The sequence below is a fragment of the Ammospiza nelsoni genome, chromosome W, assembly GCF_027579445.1.
Source record: "Ammospiza nelsoni isolate bAmmNel1 chromosome W, bAmmNel1.pri, whole genome shotgun sequence".
Classification (NCBI taxonomy): Eukaryota; Metazoa; Chordata; class Aves; order Passeriformes; family Passerellidae; genus Ammospiza; species Ammospiza nelsoni.
Window position 1 is genome coordinate 15,371,204 of NC_080668.1, and position 18,194 is coordinate 15,389,397.

The following is an 18,194-nucleotide window of genomic DNA, read 5'->3' on the forward strand; positions in this document are numbered from 1 at the left end:
ACAGAACTTACATGTAAAATCTCTTAATTCTAACAAAACTTAACTATAACAAAATTTAACTGATTTTAGACTTATTTGTAAATAATGTAAGATCAAACTTAACAGAATCTAACTTATCTTAAACCTAATATGATTTAACCTTAACAGACCTCGAACTTAACAGAAAATAAACTTAACAAACTTAACCTTAATAGTATTTAGCATTTAATTTAACTTAAACTACTTAATAACAGATAAAACTTACTATAGACATAAAATATAGCATTTACTATAACTTACTTACAGGCCTGATTCTAAAATATTAAGCTAAAATAACTTTGTTCACGTGTTTGCTATAGCATTTCTATATCAAAAAGCACACTCACAACATCTCACTCATACAATCAGTCTAACATATCTTAACATTTTTAAACTTTTCAAAATATAATTCTAGAGTCTGATGTTCCACTGACTGAGCCATCTGGGCTTCTGATGTTAAAGTCTCTGCCAATACAGGTGATTTCAAGACAGCATAACCAATGCCGAGCCAAACCGGCTGAAATTTGACCCATGCATACAGTACGCTGATTCCTGTTTCAGTCTCTGCCAGGAAGAACTAAAGTGCCTTTAACTTTCCTTGTTTACCATCACTTGTTTCTTAATTTCAACAGGGATCTTTTCCTTTTGTTGACAAAAGTTACATCCATTAGGCTGTTAGGTCTTAAACTGAAGCTTTTGCCGGCTGTAGGGGGAGGGAAAAACGCTCCCGCTGCAAAAAGCGCTCCAGTCCCGCGGCGTGTGTGTCGGAGCGGGCGAAACCCGCCCCTGCGCTGGGCTCTTTGTTTACTCGCCGGCAGGCTGACTCCGCTGCAGGCACCGCTGCACCCGTGGCTCCCCCCGCGGCGGCTTCGCTCTCCCCCCGCGGTGGCTTCACTCTCTCCCGGGGCGGCGCGCCTCGGCTCCCGCGGCGGCGGCGGCTCCGCTCTCCCCGCCGCTGCAGCGCAGCATTTTAGGCGGTCGCTCGCTGCGGCTGCTCCCCATGGCGGAGCGCCCGTGCCGAGTTCGGAGTAGCACAGACTCGGAAGCGCCACGAGCTGCGGCCGCTGTCTTGCACTCAGAGAGATAGTAAAATAGTGCACCATATATCACTCGCCATGGCCTGCTTAGCTTCTTGGCAGATTTACCACTCTCTAAAGCAGCCTCTGACAATAAATCACCGAATTCACGCAATTCCGTTAACTTGTAAACTGTGTGGGGATTCACAAAGATTCCCCGTTCCAGACCATAAGCCAAAAGACCTTGCAATTCCTTCCGTAAGTCTATTCCCTTAATTTGCCTTTTTTGCAAAAACATAATAAAAAGTTCATATGCGGCTTGTCTTTCCATACCTCTTTTTAAGTGTGCACTTTCACCTAGCAGCGTTTTCCCAGACTTATGCCGCACGTATCAGCTGGACCCATCTAATATGGTCACCAGGGTACGGCGCGTATCGGCGGTTTTCTTTTTTCCTCCGCTTTAATTTCGCGCTTATTGCCGCTCCCGCTGCTTCGGAGCCTGAACCAGTCCTCACTTATCCTTTGGTGTTCGCAATCCCCGTGGTGGCCGCGATTGTCGTGGTGTCCGCTATCACGTCGGGGTCACCAATTTGTTGAAGTGAGGGGGAGAACGACCATCCTATAATGCATCGAACTCCGAATTTATTGATCGATCAGTCACTTTAAATAACAGTGTTAATTAACTTCATGCATATTCCAAAATCCAGGTTTACGATAGGCTAACAGAGAAAACTCTAACCACTCCTTTTGTTTTACAATACCGTTGATTGTTTACACAAAATAAAACCAGTGTTCCCACTGTGATATGAACGGTTCCCAAAACTTCCACATCTGTTCCCAGGGTGCCATCTTTTCCCAGAGAGGATGTTACATTTGTTATGGGAAGACTGCCTGAGAACCTTATTGTTTATACAATGATGCCTGAGAGAGACTAATTGTTTATAGAAGTCAGGCTGGGAACTGCTTCACAGCTACCTGTTACTTTTCTCTCAATTGCATGGCTTCATGGCCTTTTTCTTTAAGCCATGCTTGAACTAAACTCCCGACAGAAGTTACCTGCAGCCATCTGGCAGGGGGAAGGAGGAAGCCACCACCCACCACCACCCCCTGCGTGCTGCTGAGTTCTGGCCTGGCTGATTAGATCCAAGCTGCCTCCCCAGCCCGTGACCCCCCGGCGGGCATCTGTAGCACCCAGCCCAACTGGGGTCAAGTTGACCATTTACAGGCTCCAGGCAGGATGTTAACCATTTCAATGCTTCAATCCTTTCTTGAGTGAGAGAAAGGAACAAGATGCAAGCATGTAAAGGAACAACATGAAGATATCATGGTCAGTGAGGAAGCTAAATTCCCAGATGGGAGGGATGAGGAGATGCCTTGATTTTAGAGCTGAAATCCTCTTGTAAACTATGGAGAAAATACTCTTTTCCCTAAAATGCATGAAACTATGAGGAGATGAAGGGTTCAAATTGATATTGCACAAAGGCCTCCATGTTAAAGTAAGCAGATGTTAAAGTATCTGTGATCCCATGAGAAGTTTGAACAGAGAAAAAGAGTAGTCCTGTGCCCCCAGGAGGAGATCTCTGTTCCCAGGGATAAAGATGATTTTAGAAATAGATAATGAGAACTTTTACCTTTTACCAACTCATCTTTAAAACAATACCCTAGAAGTCAACATGACCTATAAACAAGCTGTGGGAAGGCTTGTGGAAAATGGGAGTGGCTCCACAATAGCAAATTTCCCCAGGTGGCTGCTGTTCCGAGAGAAAGGGAACCACAAGAGAACTGTTTTCTTCCTCTTGTGGAGAAGTCTCCATAATATTAACAAGAAGGACTCCTTTCCCTTAGTGAACTGAAGAAAAACTATTTTAAAGGTGGTAAACTGACTTGAAACGTTAGATTTTGTTTCTTTACATTGTCAGTGAAAGAAAAAAGGTTGTAGGGGAAGGAGAAGTGTTCTGAAGGGTTTAATTCTTACTACTTTTTTCTTTTAATTACTCTTCATAAAATTTTCTTTATACCCTTTTAAAGTTTTGAGCCTGCTTTACCTTTTCCCTAATCCTATCTCACAGCAGGAAGTGAGTACATTGGTGATTAACCAGCACTGAAACCCACCACACTCATCAGTGCATTAGTCAGGAAATCTCAAAATTGGAGAAATCTGAAATTGGCAAACCAAAACCACTACACGAAATTGGTGTTTCTGCCCAGTTTAAAACTGAAACCACCACAAGCTATTTTAAATCAGATGCTCACTGATTTAGATAGTATTAGACATGGCACACTGCAAAATAGAGCTGCTATAGATTTTTTGTTGTTAGCACATGGGCATGGGTGTGAGGATTTTGAAGGAGTGTGTTGTATGAACCTCTCTGATCATCTTGCATCCATTGACAGGAAACTCAAAGAATTACAAGATAACATGAAGAAATTGATAGTGAATGACTGGGGTTTGGATGAATGGTTTGAGGGATGGGGAATAACTGGATGGTTGAAAGATATCGTAAAGGAGCTTTGTTATTACTAATAGTCATTATTATACTGCTTTGTGCTATTTCATGCATAATAAAATTGGTGACCCACTTGGTAGAAAATACAGTAAAAGGGGTTTGGCTGGTGCAAGAAGGGGGAATTGTAGCAATGTATCTGAACAACTTAGGCAACATTGTGCCCTAGCCAAACTATCTCTAGTTTATTCTTATCAGAGCCCTCTGGAATTCATCAAGGTTACTAAGACATAAATTGTGCTAAATTAAGAAAGAAGAGGATGAGAAACAGAATACCAAGACCACAAGAGCTAGATAACAGAGGGCTGTGAACCACCTGGACTGTAACCAATCACATACCCTGAAGAGTGTGTGCAGAATGCATGGACAAGATAGAAGTACCAATCAAGAAATGCATGACTAGTGTGTGCAGTAGTTTTAGAATGTATAAATAAGTGCATAATGTAAAAAATAAATGGCTTCTGCTTAATCATATTGGTTAGTTGTACAGGAGTCCTGTTTCCTGCAGAGAGCCAGGGCCTACTCTAGCTAGCAGAGCTAGGTAGTGATATACACACAAATACACATATACACACACGTCTGTTTTTCTAGGTGGGACAGCAGCCGGATGCACAGAGCTGTGTATCTAGAGCTATGTCCCTGGGCGTGCCCAGCCTGTGTGTGCACACAGGAACACGTGCAGAGCTAGTGTACATACACATAGGTACTTGCTCACTTGCAGAGAGCTCTTGTGCACTATGGTACTTGCTAGCAGCACACATTTGTGTACACTCAACTTGCTACATCAGCACACATTATACAGACACTTATGTACAGTCTCTACTGATGCACATGTGCCTACACGCATGATTTGTTTACACGTAGAGTTTTGAGCACACCAATGTGTGCAGTGTTATACATATTAATATATATACATGTCTCACACAGAGCTATGCTCCCAGTAGCAGAACCTCTGTATACTCATAAGCACAGAGCTGTGCACAGACCCACTCACACTTGAGAGTGTGTGATTCAACACACATGTAAACAGCAGTGTACACATCACATGCACTTCAGTCCATCTATGTGAATAGTGCTGTGCACACCAGTACACATGTACACTGTGCAAAGCAGGATGTGTACACTCACATCTGGACACACTAGAAAAACACACGTGTACACAGAGCTGTACACGCTGACACACACATATATAGGACTCTGTCAGAGCTCTCCTGGCTCCGACACCTCTGTGGGTCTCCCGTGTCATGGCAAGGATGGGGATAGGAAAGGGGAGTGTGGGTGAGACATTGTGGTTCAGTTTAAAAAGCACCTCTTGTGCCTTTGGGGTGGGAGCAGACAGGCTTGTCATCTCGGACTGAAGGAGAGAAAGGTATCTGTGTCTAAGCTTTTGACACTTAAGCTCTTCTCTTTGGCAACTACAAGATGAAAAGTCTGAAGACTAAGGAAAAAGAAAAGCCTAGAGGTTTAGTAGCCCAAAGGAAGGCAAGAGAAGAGGAGAGAGGATCTTCCTTTTTTCCTTGGGGACTCTCTAATTAGCAAACCACAAGTCCTTTCAGTAAGGCTCACCTTCCCAATTAGCTAGATGGAAAAAGAACAAAAAGAAAGGAAGTACTCAGGGGTTGGCTGTACTCAGCTCTGCTCCTCTACTCGCCCCACAGCAAGGTGAGGGCATTGCTCAGAGACACTCAGGCATGTCCGTATACTCTGGTTATGCGGAAAAGTGAGGAAGCTAAGGTGGAGCAGCAGGGCAAAGCTTGGCGATTCCAGCCAGCTCCCTGACTGCCCAGAAGGGACTAACTGTTACTTGTTAATCTCAGGTATTAAAGAGGAATTAACAGCTAAATATTGTAATATTAATGTTGGGAATAAAAACAGGGCTAGGATTTATCAGCTTTAGTCAGTGTTTAGAACTAGAGTCAATATTTCTATGAGCTGCAAATATTCTGGTAGCTAAGCCTGTGTGCTACTGTGTGGCCCTTGGCTGGCAGCCCACAACAGGACCAGTGCTCTCAGTACAGATGGGGTCTGGTCAGAGCTCAGGAACTTGAGTGTTGCACTGAGGCAGATCATTGCGGCAGCTCTCAAGGGAGAGTCTCCCCCGGAAAACGAAGAGACTTCTAGAAAAACACTGAGCAGATGTTGCCCAGGGAGGTTGTGGCTGCCTCATCCCTGGAATTGTTAAAGGTCAGGTTGGACAAGGCTTGGAGCACCCTGGGATAGAGGAAGGCATCCCTGCCCATGGCAGAGTGCCTATGGCAGGGGGTGAAACAAGATAAGCTTCAAGGCCCCTTCTAACCCAAACTATTCTGTGGTTCTGTGTGAAGGCATTAGCACAGAGGGGAGAGACTTCCCAGCACTATCACAGACAGACATGTTTCGTCGGGGATCCCTGTGCCTTGGGGAGTAAGAACTGGATGCAGCACAATCCTGTGATTGGGAAAGGAGCTATTCACCAGTTCTGCATTAGTTCAACTCTCTGGTGCGTCTCGGTTTGGAGCAACCGCTGAAGGCTACCCACGCGGGCCCCCGAGATCCCCGCATAACAGACACAGCTCCCGACCCCCGGCACGCTACCGCCTATGCGGGCCCGCGCGGCACACGGCTTGGATATTCTGTGTTACTTGGTTTGTTTTGTCGGGTGCCCCCGCACTTGGCGAAAGCCGTCCCAGTCGCCGCTGGCGGCCCTCTGCTGCCTCTGGGCCAGCGACTTCTGCGGTTTACAAGACCATCGCACATCTAAGCCCGCTCCTGACTTTCGGCAATGCTGTGCGAATCGCGCCCGGCGCCACCACTGCCTCTGCTGGGGCAGCGAGCGCCGGGAATCCTTACGCTGAGTCTCCGCTGGCCGCTCCTTGCACAGACCAGCCCCCCGCCCGTGGCTCTCGTCCAGGAAACCCCGCGCACACAGCTTCTCTCAAGCGGCTTTTTATGCAGAGCGCGCCTCGCGCCGCCGCTGGGCTGGTGACCTCTGCGTCTCCGCGACCCTCAACACAGCCAAGCCAGTCCTTTGACTCTCGGCAGAGCCTCGTACGAAACGCACCTGGCACTGCTGCCGCCCCCACTGGGGCAGCAAGCGCCGGGAGCTACTATGTTGTGCTTCTGCCGGCCGCCGCTTACACAGACCGGCCCCCGCCCGTGGCTCCTGTCTGGAAAACCCTGCGCACACGGTTCGCCCTGCCAGGCGTCCCCACTTGCCATCGGCAGCTCCCCCCGCCGGCTGCGGGATTGGTTGCGTCACTGCTCTGGGCTTCTGCCGCCTCCCCTCCGCCTTTTGCTGGGTCAGCGTGCACTGGAAACTTGTAGCGCCCAGTGCGGCTATGAGCGCTACTTTGTGCAGACTTGCCTCCCTGGTCTCCCCTGCGCCGACGGGTTGGGGGAACCTCGCCCGCCTCCTCCCCCGCGGTCTCCGCTCGGAAAATCCCGCTCACTCCGTTTCTCCCCAAGCGGCGGTCCCGCCAGCGCCGCCCCCGGCCTCCCCCGCCCCCGGGCACTCCGCTAATGGGTCAGCCCCGCTGGGCGTCCCCGAGCCACCACAAGCAGGCGCGCGCGCACAGCCCCCGTGGTCTCTCCGCCCGGAAAGCACCGCACCACTGGGCTAGCTCGGACGCCTCCGCACCCGGCACTCCCCAGTCGCTGCCACTAATGGTAGCACTTCTCCCCAAGCCTCGGCCGGTAAGCTCTGGAAACCATCATGTCGAGTGCGCACCGGAAGCCCGCCGCCCTGAGCGCGCCGCTGCTCCACGTGGAGCAGCCACGCGACCTCCACTGAATAGCAAGCCCTGCGATCACTCCAACACTGTGACTCTCAACCTGCCAACCCCCAAGTGCTCTCGAGCCCCCAAAAATCTCTCAATCTCACGCATCCCGCCAGCCACGGGGTCCCCACTCTCCTCCCCTCACACGTCCCGCCGTCATTTTTCTTCCGACTGTCCATATCTTAAAGCTTCAAGAGACCAGGACGGGTCCCATGTATTGTCTGAAGTTGACTTTTATACATTGGGAGGATGGAAATTACAATGTGGCCAGAAATAGTTATGAGGATTTTCTAAGTCTCAGACCGACCCCCAAGCACACTACTCACACTTCAAGCATACTCTCAGCTCTTACTCTCACTAGTACTCACAATCCTCTAGATCTGCAGTTTTCAGGGGCTTTTCCTTTTCTTCCCCCTCTTCTTTTTCGTTATCCAGTCTTTGTAGTCTCTGGGGTGCCGACCTGCAATCACCAATGGTCACAGGAGAGGTCGTTCGATCTGCCAAAATCGGCAGGGGCATGCTATTTGTCCGAAATCTCCTGGGCCACAGAGAAGAGGTTTTATCTCCCGGCACGAACCCCCATTTGTGGGAAACGACTGCTCACTTTTAAAATTTCAAAAGTTTATTAAACCTTAAAAAATTAGAACAAAGGACTGAATAAGAAAAAAGTTTGCAGCGCTGGGAGCCCCCATGACTACTAGCAACGTGCTTGTCTACAAAATGGATGCTCTGCCTTTTGTACCCTTAGCCCCCTCCTAAAATTTTGTCAGTCAACTCTTTCTCTGCCGTCTATTGTAGGAATGTGCCCCCTGTTGACGGAGTGACAAAACTATCCTGTCTCCTTAAAAAGAAAAAAAGCCCAGAAGTTTCTTTTCTCAATTAGCGAAAAAGACACCTCATAGGACCTGGGGGACTTCACCTCGAACTTAAGGATAGCCAATTGGACAGGAGCCAAAAAGTCCCGTCTGAGCAATTTACTAGAAAAATAAGACAACAAAGAAACTAATCGCTTTGGTGAGGTGTTTTACCAGGAGCAAGAACCTCTTGCACCTGGCTCGGTTTTTCTCTGTAAAGAGTTTTGTTATTTTGCCTTTTAATAAAACTTTTTTGTTTCCAACACTACCACAGAAGCCATCCTGCTGATTTTATGCCTTTTAAGGTAGCTGAACTATCTTGGGTGTGATATAGATCTCCGAGAGCTTATAAGACCTGGCTCAAGGAGACCCCTATTTCAGTCTATTGGTGGAGATTACTTTCTTACATCTTGATTGGAGGTCAGGTGTTGTTACGCTGCACCTCCTGGTAACAAGCCGGCCTTCTCTAAATGTCCTGACTACTAAGGCTATTACAAGGGGGAGGGAAAAGGGGTCTATGGGGGGGGACATATTACAATAACATTACTATACATTTACATAATATGTATCTTTTAATTGTGAGAGCAAACTATTACATTACTCATCTATTACACTAACAAAATTACCCTGACTTGAAAAATAAAAGCAAGGTACCCACTGTAGAATATGACTGGAGTTTAAACTATTTACTAAAAATTATCTTGTTGGTATTTCTCCCTTGCATCTAACTCAGAGTACATAAAAAACCTGAAAGCCTATTGAATACAAGGTGACCCCCGAGGCAGGGATTTATTGGCATCTGACTCCAAGGCTGCGGAATGCTGAACACTCACTTTATTAAAACTATACTGTATTACATTACAACTATATTAAAGAGAGATACTATATTATACTATACTATATCATACTACTAACTGAAAAACTCGTGACTGTCTGCAGACCTACAGTCCACACAGCTTGGACCTGATTGTTTATTTTAATTAGCCTATCTCCACCAGAATCCAATTACCAAATTCTTTCAGGTAAACAAGTTTCCCAATACATTCCACATATGCAAAACACCAGGAGCAGCAAGCAGAGATAAAATTTGTTTTCCCTCTATGCTTCTCCAGGGAAAAACCTGAGAAAGAGAATAATGTCTCTCTCTGTTCAGAGAATGTGAATGCCACAAAAGCCCTTTTAAGTGTCTCATTGAGTGAGTTTTTGGGGCCTTGCATTTTAATTGGTGCAGTGAAGCAGGGTACTCTTGAGGTGATGAAGAGGTATTTTATATGGAGATAACCGCCAGTCACGGAATAAAGGAGAAATTAATTTTCAGTCGAAACAGATATTCTCCATTAGAAAAGTAATGGAAACATCGGCAAAAATTGTCCTTAACTGCTCTGCACTGGTAGAGTTACTAAAAGCTTATAAAGCTTGTCCAGCCCCAAACAGGAGATGTGGGGTGAGGAAATCGAGCACTATCTGCAGTAAGTTGCTGAGAAAATCCGAATTTTGGCAAAAGAAAAGACAAAAGGCCTTAGTAAGGTAAAAGGTCTGGTATCCATATGGGTGGAGGCTGGACTCAGAGCTGCAAAAAGAGAGAAATAGGTTGCCCAGTAGCAACAGAAAGAGCTAATTGAGTTACAAATTGCCTAGGAGGCTGAAACAATTGCCTGCCTCAGGGCGGACTGAGAATTGAATGCACAGAAGTTAGCCCCAAACCTGAGAAACCTCGTCAGAAGGAGCTCATCCTGAGACAAAGAGCTTTAGATTTGCACATTAACACTGCTGGGGAAAGTATGGAAAATGAACCAGGGTTTTTCTGCTTGGAGGAGGAGGTGGGCCTCCCCGAATATGATGTCACCTTTCTCCGTTCCCTGGAGGAGGGGTTTGACTCAGCAAAGCCAACCCCCTCCTCTCCCTAAGTTCTGCCCTCTTGAAAATATGGAATTTTTATACCCTAACGTGGAGCCCGTGGTAATGTGTCTCACTCTGCACCAGATTTAGTTTTGTGGGAAGAGAAAAGAAAACGAAACAGAGAATGCTTTGAGAATTTCACTAATGGGGATGAATGAAATAAAGCTTGCCGACGAGGAAGAACATGGTGAAGAGCCCTGGTCTCTTGCCCAGCAAGCAATCCGTTGTGTGAAAATTTGGACTTGTTGGAGGGGGGAGAACCCATCCCTCTCCCCACTCCAAAATGTGCTAAAATTACCAGGAAAGTGTGGGAGGCGGCTGGTTTTCAAGCAATGCACAAGAAACAGCTGGTGCCCCCATCAGCCTTCTCCCATGTTATTGTTATTTATTGCAAACTTTAAGGATCGAGACCGAGAAAACAAACTCTCAGTGTTGCCCTCAATAAGTGAACTAGAGGAGGGTGGCAAATCCAAATATCCTAAAAGGGTCCCTGAAAATGGAAATTCAGTTGCCCTGTATTCTCAACGAATTTTTCCAAAATGCTCCTACATTGCCACCTTCTGGTACAAGTGAGTATAGAGCCTTGTCTGCCACTAAAGGCAAAGAACAGAATTGACGAAGTCATTGCGGATTAAAGGCCACAGGTGCCTATGGTAAAAAACACAAAATACCAACAGATGAATGGTCCTTTCTTTTTAAGACCGGTCCAAGTGGGATCGAGTTTTCTTTTTCTCTCCTCTTACAGTATTCCAAGTGAAGACGTGTTCCATGAGAGGATGAAGTGACAACAGGACTGAAGAGTTGCTGTTCTTCACTGCATTGATTGTTTACTGTAAGTTTTCTGTTTCTCCCGGCTGTTTAGGTGGCCTGGAAAGGCCCAGGGATGGCCTTGAAGAGCCACCGCTTCAAAGGACGAGAAGAGACTTCTGATCTTTTCTCGGTCTCAGTGTTTATTAATTGTTTATCTAAAAGATTTTCTTTCAGCCCGACAGAGGTCTGCACAGCAAGCCAGCCATGAGCACACTGCAAGCCCCCGGGGCGGTCACTTATCTTTATACCCGAAGTTACGTGTACAATATTTATCATTTTTCCCCAATACCTTCTACCCTTATTAACCGGTGCACTTCTAGTAATAACCAATCCCAAAGTGCCACCATCACCACAGAAGATGGAGGCCAAGAAGAAGAAGAAGAAGAACAGGGCACGCCCCAATTCCTCCATCTTACTTCTTTAGACCCCCCTGTACAGAAATCCTAAACCCTGTGTTTTACACTCTAATTAACTTATCCCTTCACCATTCACCCAGTGAAACCCTCCCAGTCCTCATACAGGTGTCATCTCCTGTGTAGGATCAAAATCCAGCCATCAGACACTTCTGGCAACATTCCAGGACTCCCGAGCCCCCCAAGGGTGTTCTCGGCCACTCTGCACCTCCATCCTGAGGTGCTGAGATCCCACAGTTTACATGTTTTCATCCTAATAGTTTAAAGATATTTATGTCTGTATGTGTTTTATAAAAGTTGGTTGCAAGCAATTTTTAATGACGTGTTTTCTCTCTGGTTGCCACAGTGGATAGAGAAGATTCCTCCCTAAATTTAACTTAGGTTTTCAGATGATTATGAAATCAAATTTGTATACCTCTTCATATCTCTTCAGAACAAAGCATAAAATTACTATACTAAGGGAAGCACATGTAGTAACGGTAAACAATGTGTAAAGCATGACTGGGTAGAAGAAGGGGATGTCAAACTGTCAGCGACCCCTGGAATGAGGGAGAAAAGGGGCTAACGGAGGAGCTGAAGTGATAGCTGGAAAGTTCTCTACAGCTGTAGATGAAAAAGGCATAAGTGGTTAAGCTGACAAAAGAGAAGCAGCAAGATTCTGGGTTTGAAAACCAATGAAGGGTTTGGCAAAGTTGGAAAGGTATTTGGTCCAAACCCAGGACCCTGACTGAAATTAGATGCTGAAGAGGTTGGAATGACTCAAATTTTGTTATATCTTTGACCCCCATCCCTGTAGCAATCCAGACTACTATGTAGTAGGATTTTTACTAAATGTAATTTTCCCATGGTGCACACTAACTTTTTACTCTTTCCCTGGGTATGGGTCCTGGGGATGGCGCTGAAACCTGGTTGGTGAGGACAAGGGTGGTTATCAGGAACAGGTACATTTGTTTGGGTTAGAACAATACCCGGACTGTAGCAGGCTCCATGGAGTTGGCTAGGGCCTCGTGGTGGGCTCAGACTTAACAGTAGGAATTGCTGAGTCATGATGAGACACCAAAATAAGCTCCTGTCTTCTGCCTCTCAAACCCTAGCTTATCTCTGTAACCCCATTGGTCACTTTTCCCCTAACCCTTACTATTGGACAAGTTTGGATCCCCCTATACCCTATAAAAAGGGGCTGTCTTAGCCCATTTGGCTGAAGAAGAGCTGTCGCTGGAACCCTTCACAGATCCCTCAATTAACCATCACTTTGGAAGCACCAGAACCTCTCCTTCTACTCTCTCTCATCTGCTTCTACCCCTGGCCCTATGGCGCCCGAAGCAAGCAAGCAAAGAGCTGAAATCCAAAGAGAGCTGATAATCAAAGAGCCGAAATCCACTAAGCTTGCTTAGGGTAGCCAATGGCTACGACCTGACTGAGTATTCGAGCACTCTGTCTCCAAGAGAGACTGAGTTATCTGGATAGGACTGCCTTGCTCAGAGCTAAGCCTGATCTGAGGGCTGGGGCCCTTCACTGGACCTGTAAAATTACATACTACAAAAGGCAAGGCAGCCTAACTATTGAACATGATTGGCTTAGGTCCCTGTTTGAGTTCAGATTTATCCTATGATTGCTCACTCAGGGACTTGTGTACTTCTGAACTAGGCGAGCCAAATTGGATTTATGTTATGGCCAGATTTATCTTGTCCAGCTACAGACCATCTGTACTGTTACAGGAAAAGAGGTAAGTTTAACCATATTTGGATATGGAAACTACTGGTGTTGAAGTCTTGACCAAAAAAAAAAAAAGATAATTTTTAACTAGCTACCCAGTACTAAGAGATTATAGCAAAAATTATGCCTCTGTGTGTGGGAGAGAGCAGGTCAGGCCTTGCTCTGGCAAGACAGTGTCCTGCCCCACACCCCCCAGCCCTAGAGCATCCCAGACCCACAGTGTCTGTCAATCATTTGCCACACCAGAGGCAGTGCTCCACTCTGCCTAACCCAGCTCCTGAGTGGCCGGATGACTGGATGTCCCACCTGGGAAGGGGGGGGGGGGGGGGGCGGACAGAGGTCCTGAGGTATTTAAGGCTGCACATGAGGCAAGCACATGTCTTGACCCTACCCTGCTCTTGGAGTTTCTATCTGGACACCACCTTAACCCAGGAGTTGATTGCTATATGTGTGTTTTTCTATCTCTTTTCTGTCTTTCTCACTTTCTTCTTCTAATTCCCTCTTCTTGGAACTTTTTGGGTAACTTAACATTGAATGGGTTTAAGTTTAGAGTTTGCTTAGTTGAATGGGCCAAAATATACCTGTGAGAAGTGTTTTATGTTGATTGGATGTTGTACTAAAACTTTGCCAAAAGTTCCTTGATTTTCTATGTTTTGCCAGTAAAATTATTTTGACCTCTTGAGAATATCTAGTTGGTATTTGTCCCATGCATCTAACTGAGAGTACAGGAACCTCTGTAAGCCCCTTTCAGCAAGTTGTTTGGGGCCTTACACCATGCTGTTTTGGAGCTCAGCTTACAAGTCTAGCAAGTACCAAAAATGGCTTTATTAAATTGTCTAACGCTTGATATGTTATTAATGATAAAGGAATATGTAAAATACTAGACCTCACCGAAGAAGAATACAATATCAAGAAACACGAAGGAAATTACCAACCAGTCTGCTGGACTCTTTGGTCATTGCAGCCAAAAGATTGGTTTAATGAACTCTCCTCCTGGATCCTGGTTGGCACCACACAAAATCGCCTGCAATTTTAGAGACTCACAGGATGGGGAGCGATGACTTGCATAGAAGGAAATTTTTATATTGACTAGACTTATGCTTTTGATTATTGAAATATCAATTGTCCATTATATGATTGCCTGTATACTTTCCTCTCCTTTCTCCTCTGTCTGCTAGATTAGGACCCCACTGCTGCCACGAGAGGAAAGGTACTATTACTGTGGTCCCAGTCAATGTCTTGAGCCATGGGGTGGTATGAGAGACTGGAAGGACTGCTGGCTTGAAACATTTTGGGTGCATGTGTGGGGGGAAGGGGCAGGTCTGGCCTTGCTCTGGTGAGGCGATGCCCTGCTCTGCACATACACACACCCCCCCTCCCCCACGCCCCCTGGACCTGTATCCCAGCCCCAGAGTGGCTGCCAGTCACTGGCACACTGGAGGCAATGCTCTACACCCCACCTCTGGAGCTCCTAACCTAGCTCCTAAGTGGCCAGATAACCAGAATTCCCACCTGGAGGAAGGGCCCAGGAAAGCCAAAGGGTACTTAAAACAAAGCATGAGGCAAGCACACGTCTTAACCCTACCTTTCCTTGGATTTTATATCACTGATGGAACCAGGAGTGGTAGCTGTATTTTTTCTTTTCTATACCTTTTCTTTTCTTTTCTTTTCTTTTCTTTTCTTTTCTTTTCTTTTCTTTTCTCTTTTCTCTTTTCTTTTCCTTCTTCTCCCTCTTCTAATTTCCTCTTCTCGAAGTTTTGAGTAACTTAAAATTGGATGGGCTTGGAGTTCGCTAAGTTGAATGGGCAAAGTTAATGCTTTGTGAAATGTTTTATGTTTATTGAATGCTGCTCTAAACTTTTGCCAAAGTTCTCTGATTTTCTGAAGTTGCCAGTAAAGTTTTTTTGTTGTTTTGACCTCTTGAGAATATATTGTCAGTATTTCTCCTGTGCATCTAATTCAGGGTACATTAAAAAAAAAAAAAAAAGAAAAAGCCCTTTTAAGAGGCTCATTGAGCAAGCTTTTGAGGCCTTACACTTGGTTAGTGATAGCCTTGGCTGCAGTGATCACAATATTGTGGTGTTTGGGACCTGGCTGTGCACACTGAAGATTAGTACTAAGGAAAAGGTTTTAGATTTTAGAAGAACAAATTTCAGCTTGTTTAGAGCTCAGTTGTGAGGGATTCCATGGGAAGCTTCTGTGGACAATAAAGGACCTAGCGAGTGCTGGAAGCTTTTCAAGAAAACTTTCATGGAAGCACAAAAACAGTTCGTCCCTTTTAAAGGTAAGGGAAGTAGGTGAAGCAAAAGACCCCCTTGGCTTAATTGAAAACTTTTGAGTCTGCTCAAAACCAAAAGAGAAACATACCAGAGATGGAAAAGCCAATGAATACACCTTGAGAGCTACAAGGGCATTGCCAGGGTGTGCAGAGATTCAGTTAGAAAAGCAAAAGCTCAGCTTGAATTGAAATTGACCTGACATATCAAAAGCTACAAGGAGGGGCTCTTCAGGTCTGTAAACAACAAGCAGAAACAGAAGGAAAATATTGGCCCGTTGTTAAACAGGAGAGATTAATTAGTCACCAACAACACTGAAAAGGCAAAGGTTCTCAACACTTTCTTCACCTCTGTCTTTACCAGCACTGATGGGCCCCAGGATCTGGGAACAAGAATCCAGGTGGATGCAAACACAGACTCACCGGCAGTGAAGGAAGAGTTGGCATGTGAACTATTACAGGAGCTTGACCCTGACAATTTATGGGCCCTGAAAATATCCACCTGAGGGTGTTAAGAGCTGGCTGATATTGTTGTGAGGCCACTCTCCATGATCTTTGAGAAGTTGTGAGGACTGGGGAATCTGAAGAAGGCTAATGTCATCCCCATCTACAATAAGTGCTTAAAGGACAATCCAGGAAGTTATAGGCCCATCAGTCTTACTTCAGTTCCTGGGAAAGTTATGGAACAAATCTTCCTGGGGCCTATCACAAGTCAGATGAAACATGTGATTGGGAAAAACCAGCACAAGGACAAGTTGTCCTTGACAAACCTGATAGCCTTCTATGACAAAGTAACCTGCTCAGTTGATGTGAGGCAAGCAATGAACACTGTCTACCTGGATTTCCCCAAGGTTTTCAATATGTTCTCCTAGTCTCCTCCTAGAGAAACTGATGTGTTATGGTCTAGACAAGTGGTCTGTGAGGTGAGTGGGGAACTGGCTGACAGGCCACACCCAGAGGGTGGTGGTAAATAGTTCCTTTTCAAACTGGCAATCTGTCACAAGTAGGGTCCCCCAGGGATCGATATTGGGCCCATTGCTGTTTAATATCTTCATAAGTGATCTGGAGGATGGGATGAAGTGTACCCTGATGAAGTGTGCCAATGATACCAAACTGAGTGGGGAAGTTGACACATGGGAAGGGAGAACCACCCTGCAGGAAAACCTGGATAAGCCAGAAGAGTGGACTAACAAGAACCTTATGAAGTTCAACAAGGACAAATGTAAGGTCTTGCACCTGTGAAAACATAATCCAGGAGTGCAGCACAGGCTGGGAAAGGGACCTGGGGGTCCTGGTGGACAATGAGCTCAACATGAGCGAACAGTGAGCTGCTGTGGCAGAGTCAACAGGATGCTGAGTCGCATAAACAAGGGCCTCACCAGCAGAGATAAAGAAGTCATTATCCCACTCTACTCAGTGCCTTGTCAGGCCTCACCTGGAATACTGTGTTCATTTTTGGTCCTTGCTATATGAAAAAGATGTGGACAGGCTCAAGAGGGTCTACAGAAGGGCCAGAAAGATCATCAAAAAACTGTGAAACCTGCCATATGAGGAAAGGCTGAGAGAACTGGGTTCTGAGGAAAGGCTTAGGGAGAGACCTTATCACCATGCTCTAGTATTTAAAGGGTGGTGACAAAGAAAACAGAGACTCCCTTTTTACATGGAAAAGAGGAGGGGGGGTAATGGGTACAAGTTACTCCTGGGGACATTCTGATTGGATACAAGAGGAAAATTTTTCACAATGAGAACAATCAGCTACACCATGTCAATTCACCACCAGAGCATCTCTTTCTAGCAGTTTGCTTATGCAGCTATAACTTCACTGGGATATATATGTACTTGGCTTTTTATTTTTGTTTCACTTGTCTAGTGCTGACCTAGTAAAAATTTAACAGTCATTACCTCTTATTATCACCTAAGCAGGGCCCAGATTCTCCTGTCTCAGGACATGACTGTAGCTTTTTTTTTTTTTTTTTTTTTTGCTACAGTATTTTAGCTAATGAATTCATGAACGAAAAACAGCGTTCTCCTCCCCCAGCCTCCCCACATTTTACAACAAACACAAAATTACTGGCACACTAGGGGGTTAAAAAGCAGTAATGAAGAACAGCCTTCTTTTCTCCCTAACACAGATACATTAAGCAACCCTTAGTTATTAAAAATGAATATATATCTCTAATCCCTGTCAGGGGATTACTTAAGAACCTCTACCACATGAGCAGTAATTCCGGTGCTAACCCTAGGAGGAAGGAGGGAATTATTTAAGAAAAGGTACACAGTTACACACATGCATGTGTTCATAAAAAGCCCATACATCTATCATCTCCTTACAAATAGAGGAGGAACTAAAGAAGCAGCAATTTCAAAACTTCACTTTAAATGCTACTACATTGATTTTGAAATTCTTTGATTTTCGCACAATTCAAAAAATGGTACAAAGCAGCAGTATGAGCTATCACAGCTGAAGCCAAGCACTTTGAAAACAGTGTCTTGGTCCTGAAACAATATATTTGCCTGCTGGTGAGTGATGCTCCACAAGAACAGCTTATTTTGACATTGCTACTAATGCCCTCTCCAACCTTCCCCCAACACAGCACCCCCCTTAGTGCTGTCAGTGCAGTCTGTAGAAGAAACAGATTCAGCTTTTAAAAAACATCCTACCAACTTACAGACACCACACAACAGTGCAACAAGTGAGCACAGTTGAACAGGACAATATTTCTTAAGACTGCTGTCCTGAAGCAAAGTATAAACCAGTTCAAAACAATACAGAATTTAGGAAAAATAAATACATTTCAAGCACAAAGTGGTTTTGTTGGTGGATTTTGGTTTTTTCAATTTTAGCACATGCATAAATATTCCACATTGCATCATGACAGACTTCAGTTGCTTTTCCAAGTGCTTAAAATGCTACACAGTCTAATACCTTTTCCC

General features: G+C 45.3%; 1 protein-coding gene across 5 annotated transcripts in view; it reads right to left on the reverse strand.

Annotated features, from left to right (window-relative positions):
* The window catches only part of LOC132086116 (chromodomain-helicase-DNA-binding protein 1-like), a 103,689-nt gene that overhangs the window by 67,591 nt on the left and 17,904 nt on the right, over positions 1 to 18,194 (reverse strand). The window lies entirely within an intron of this gene.